Here is a 6000-nt window from a genome sequence, read left to right on the forward strand (position 1 = left end):
TAACAATTTACCTGGACCATCTCTGACACCTCCCTCCCCTTCCTGGACCTCTCCATCTTCATTAATGATGACCGACTTGACACTGACATTTTTTACAAACACACCGACTCCCACAGCTACCTGGATAACACCTCTTCCCACCCTATCTCTTGCAAAAATGCCATCCCGTATTCCCAATTCCTCCACCTCCGCCGTATCTGCTCCCAGGAGGGCCAGCTCCACTATAGAACACACCAAATGGCCTCCTTCTTTAGAGACCGCAATTTCCCTTCCCACGTGGTTAAAGATGCCCTCCAATGCATCTCGTCCACATTCCGCACCTCTGCCCTCAGACCCACCCCTCCAACCGTAACAAGGACAGAACGCCCCTGGTGCTCACCTTCCACCCTACAAACCTTCGCATAAACCAAATCATCCGCCGACATTTCTGCCACCTCCAAAAAGACCACCACCAGGAATATATTTCCCTCTCCACCCCTTTCCGCCTTCCACAAAGACAGTTCCCTCCGTGACTACCTGGTCAGGTCCATGCCCCCCTACGACCCACCCTCCCATTCTGGCACTTTCCCCTGCCACCGCAGGAACTGTAAAACCTGTGCCCACACCTCCTCCCTCACCTCTATCCAAGGTCCTAAAGGAGCCTTCCACATCCATCAAAGTTTTACCTACACATCCACTAACATCATTTATTGTATCTGTTGCTCCTGATGTGGTCTCCTCTACATTGGGGAGGCTGGGCGCCTCCTAGCAGAGCGCTTTAAGGAACATCTCCAAGACACCCAACACCAATCAACCACATCGTCCCATGGCCCAACATTTCAACTCCCCCTCACACTCTGCCGAGGACATGGAGGTCCTGGGCCTCCTTCACCGCCGCTCCCTCACCACCAGACACCTGGAGGAAGAACGCCTCATCTTCCGCCTCGGAACACTTCAACCCCTGGGCATCAACGTGGACTTCAACAGCTTCCTCATTTCCCCTTCCACCACCTCACCCTAGTTTCAAACTTCCAGCTCAGCACTGTCCCCATGACTTGTCCGGATTGTCCGACCTGCCTATCTCCTTTTCCACCTATCCACTCCACCCTCTCCTCCCTGACCTATCACCTTTCATCTCCTCCCCCATTCACCCATTGTACTCTATGCTACTCTCTCCCCACCCCCACCCTCCCCAAGCTTATCTCTCCACACTTCAAGCTCACTGCCTTTATTCCTGATGAAGGGCTTTTGCCCGAAACATCGATTTCGCTGCTCGTTGGATGCTGCCTGACCTGCTGTGCTCTTCCAGCACCACTGATCCAGAATCTGGTTTCCAGCATCTGCAGTCATTGTTTTTACCTCTGTTCTGCTAACAAGTCCATATGGTTGATGCTTATAGCACTCATTACTGAATCTTTCAGACTCACAGGCAACATTCCCTCCCAGCTTCTACTTCAAGGGTTTGGAGTAATACAGCATTTCTCAGGTTGGTTGTTGGGCAACTTCTACTGGTTATTGCTGCAGTTGAATAAAAGCTTGATGGTTTCTTGAATTCTGAAACTGCAAGGATTGTGTGCCGAAGTATGTTTTCTTGACCTCAAGGATTTAGCATGTACAGACATGGTTGCAAATGGACTACAATGCGGCAAGGAAAATAGGCAAAGGTTCAGGGCAGGACAAGCAAGAAAATGGAATGAAAGTGACAATCAGATCAATCATGATGTTATTGTATAGGGGAGCAGGTACTGCTGCTCCTACTTCTTCTGTGCTCTTTGAGGAATGCTATATTTCACCTGATTGGCAGCTGTGTTACTTGGGAGTCTGAATACATAGAGTGAAAATTAACAGAATAATTGTAATTGTTTACAAAATTTATTTGGATGCAAATCTTTTGTAAATCATTGAAAAGTGGCAGCAAAATAGGGGAAAACGAATACAAATATCTGCTTTATACTGATACAATACCTTTCATAGAACCAAATCACACTTTTGAATTGAAACTCTTAAAACTCACGTCAAATAAAAGTGTTCAACAAATGACCATAAAAAAATTCAAATACATATAAAATATACTGCCCACATACTAAACAACCACATTGTCAGGTTTTGTACAATAGCTGTGGTGCTGGAAAAGCACAGCAGGTCAGGCAGTATCTGAGGAGCAGGAGAATTGACATTTCAGGCATAATCACTTCATCAGGAATCCTGAAACATTGACCATCCTACTCCACGGATGCTGCCTGATCTGCTGTGCTTTTCCAGTGCCACACTTTTCGACTCTGATCTCCAGCAACTGCAGTCCTCACTTATTCCTTTGTACAGTAGCTCTAGTGATTCCTCATTTGGCAGTTCAATCGTATGACAATTTTACATTGACTACTTTTTAAAATAACATAGCACACAATATCTCAATTGATATTATTTATAAACTGTCCTCCTTAACTGACTGGGACACAGAAAACATTGGTTGGTTTTCGTTCTTTTTCTCGCCAACACCATCTCCCATTTAAGAAAGCGAGCAGTTGGCATTTCCATCTCAAATCACAATAGATGTCATGTATAATGTAATGTTTTCCTTTTTTTTCTGCTTTGTTACTGTATTTTGTATCTAATATCTGTACCAAGATACTTTGTACCCAAGATGCTGCCATATGGGGCAATATTATACTGTATTCCAATACTTCTGTACTTGAGTACATGTGACAATAAAGGATAGCCTATCTCTAATTCTAATTCTAATTCTAATGACGTCATCCCCGGTGCATCACAGCAGTTTCTAAGCAACTGCCCTAGACACAATCTCATTTTAATTTCTCCAAATAGTCATACAGTTATAGAGATGTACAGCATAGAAACAGACACTTTAGTCCAACCCGTCCATGCTGACCAGATATCCCAACCCAACCTAGTTCCACCTGCCAGCACCCGGCCCATATCCCTCCAAACCCTTCCTATTCATATACCCATCCAAATGCCTTTTAAAAGTTGCAATTGTAACAGCCTTCACCACATCCTCTGGCAGCTCATTCCATATATGTACTAATCTCTGCATGAAAAAGTTGTCCCTTAGGTCCCTTTTACATCTTTCCCTCTCACCCTAAACATATGCCCTCTAGTTCTGGACTCCCTGACCCCAGGGAAAAGACTTTGTCCATTTATCCTATCCATGCCCCTCATAATTTTGTAAACCTCTATTAGGTCACCCCTCAGCCTCTGACACTCTAGGGAAAACAGCCCCAGCCTGTTCAGCCTCTCCCCATAGCTCAAATCCTCCAACCCTGGCAACATCCTTGTCAATCTTTTCTGAACCCTTTCAAGTTTCACAACATCTTTCTGATAGGAAGGAGACCAGAATTGCACGCAATATTCCAACAGTGGCCTAACCAATATCCTGTACAGTTGCAACATGACCTTCCAACGCCTGTACTCAGTACTCCGACCAATAAAGGAAAGCATACCAAATGCCTTCTTCGCTATCCAATCTACTGTGACTCCACTTTCAAGGAGCTATGAACATGCACTCCAAGGTCTCTTTGTTCAGCAACACTCTCTAGGACCTTAACATTAAGTGTATAAATTCTGCTAAGGTTTGCTTTCCCAAAATACAGCACCTCACATTTATCTGAATTAAACTCCAACTGCCACTCCTCAGTTCTTGGGATTTATCCACCTTTACCCGTTTCAAGAACCTGTTGTAATCTAAGATAACCTTCTTCGCTGTCCACTACACTTCCAATTTTGGTGTCATCTGAAAACCTACTAACTAAATCTCTTATGCTCGCATCCAAATCATTTATATAAATGACAAAACGTAGAGGACCCAGCACCGATCCTTGTGACACTCCACTGGTCACAGGCCTCTAGTCTGAAAAATAACCCTCCATCACCACCTTTTGTCTTCTACCTTTGAACCGGTTCTGTATTCAAATGGTGAGTTCTCCCTGTATTCCATGAGATCTAACCTTGCTAATCAGTCTCCCATGGGGAACTTTGTCAAGCGCCTTACATCTACTGCTCTGCCCTCATCAATCCTCTTTGTTACTTCCTCAAAAAACTCAATCAAGTTTGTGAGACATGATTTCCCACACACAAAGCCATGTCGACTATCCCTAATCAGTCCTTGCCTTTCCAAATGCATGCACATCCTGCCCCTCAGGATTCCCTCCAACAACTTGCCCACCACCGACGTCAGGCTCACTGGTCTATAGTTCCCTGGCTTGTCTTTACTACCCTTCTTAAAGAGTGGCACCATGTTTGCCAACCTCCAGTCTGCTGACACCTCACCTGTGACTATCGATGATACAAATATCTCAGCAAGAGGCCTAGCAATCACTTCCCTAGCTTCCCATGAGTTCCAGGGTACTCCTGATCAGATCCTGGGGATTTATCCACCTTTGCTGAAAATGTGTTGCTGGAAAAGCACAGCAGATCAGGCAGCATCCAAGGAACAGGAGATTCGATGTTTCGGGCATAAGCCCTTCTTCAGGAAGGGCTTATGCCTGAAATGTCGAATCTCCTGTTCCTTGGATGCTGCTTGACCTGCTGCGCTTTTCCAGCAACACATTTTCAGCTCTGATCTCCAGCATCTGCAGTCCTCACTTTCTCCTCGAAGATTTATCCACCTTTACCTATTTCAAGACAACAGCACTTCCTCCTCTGTAACATGGACATTTTTCAAGGTGTCACCATCTATTTCCCTACAGTCTATATCTTCTAAGTCCTTTCCACAGTAAATACTGATGCAAAATACTGGTTTAGGATGTCTCCCATTTTCTGCAGCTCCACACAAAAGCCACCTTGCTGATCTTTAAGGGGCCCTCTTCTCTCCCTAGTTACTGTTTTGTACTGAATATATTTGTAAAACCCCTTTGGATTCTCCTTAATTCTATTTGCCAAAGCAATTTCATGTCCTCTTTTTGCCCTCCTGATTTCCCTCTTAAGTATACTCCTACTTCCTTTATACTCTTCTAAGGATTAACTCGATCTATCCCGTCTATACCTTACATATGCTTCCATTTTTTTCTTAACCAAACCCTCAATTTCTTTAGTCATCCAGCATTCCCTATAGCTATCAGCCTTTCCTTTCACCCTAACAGGAATACACTTTCTCTGGATTCTCAATATCTCATTTCTGAAGGCTTCCCATTTTCCAGCCGTCCCTTTACGTGCGAACATTTGCCCCAACCATCTTATGAAAGTTCTTGCCTAATACCATCAAAATTGGCCTTTCTCCAATTTAGAACTTCAACTTTTGAATCTGGTCTATCCTTTTCCATCACTATTTTAAATCTAGTTAAAAATCACACAACATCAGGTTATAGTCCAACAGGTTTAATTGGAAGCACACTAGCTTTTGGAGCGACACTCCTTCATCAGGTGATAGTGGAGGGCTCGATCGTAACACAGAATTTATAACAAAAATTTCCAGTGTGATGTAACTGAAATTATACATTTTTCAATGCCTGTTTATTAATGTATTTGTTTTGGATGGTGTCTTTTATATAGAAAGTTGGATTTAAACAGCATTAAATAACTTTGTTTGGCATGTTAATTCATACTTCCTATGTTCCTTTAAGCAACATCTCAAAGAAATTGTGTTTCTCCTTTTAAGGAGTTGCTACAATACATAAAAACTGGCAGTCAGGATGAACCTTTGATAAGGTGAAGATAAAGAGAGTTATAACTAATAGCCTGTATAATCCTTTGAGGACTGCATCACTTTAACTTGTACTGCTAAGTACTTCAGACATTTCCATTATTTACCATTGTTGTTAGTTTGATTTGTAGGGAAATGGCTAAACCTCTTAAAAATTAATGTGAATTCCATCAGTGATCTTTTATTTCAACGTCATATCTTTCTCAGCCAAAGCTCTTTGAGAAGAGAAAGATAGTACCATGAGTTCAATTACCAATCTGCAACTTGGCCTGACATATAAGTAAATGGTTCAATCCAATGGCATAAAATACATATTAAACTTGAGTTTAGAGGTTTTTTTTCAGTAGAAAGCACATGAGATTAGC

Source organism: Hemiscyllium ocellatum, chromosome 30 (assembly GCF_020745735.1).
Source record: "Hemiscyllium ocellatum isolate sHemOce1 chromosome 30, sHemOce1.pat.X.cur, whole genome shotgun sequence".
NCBI classification, from domain to species: domain Eukaryota; kingdom Metazoa; phylum Chordata; class Chondrichthyes; order Orectolobiformes; family Hemiscylliidae; genus Hemiscyllium; species Hemiscyllium ocellatum.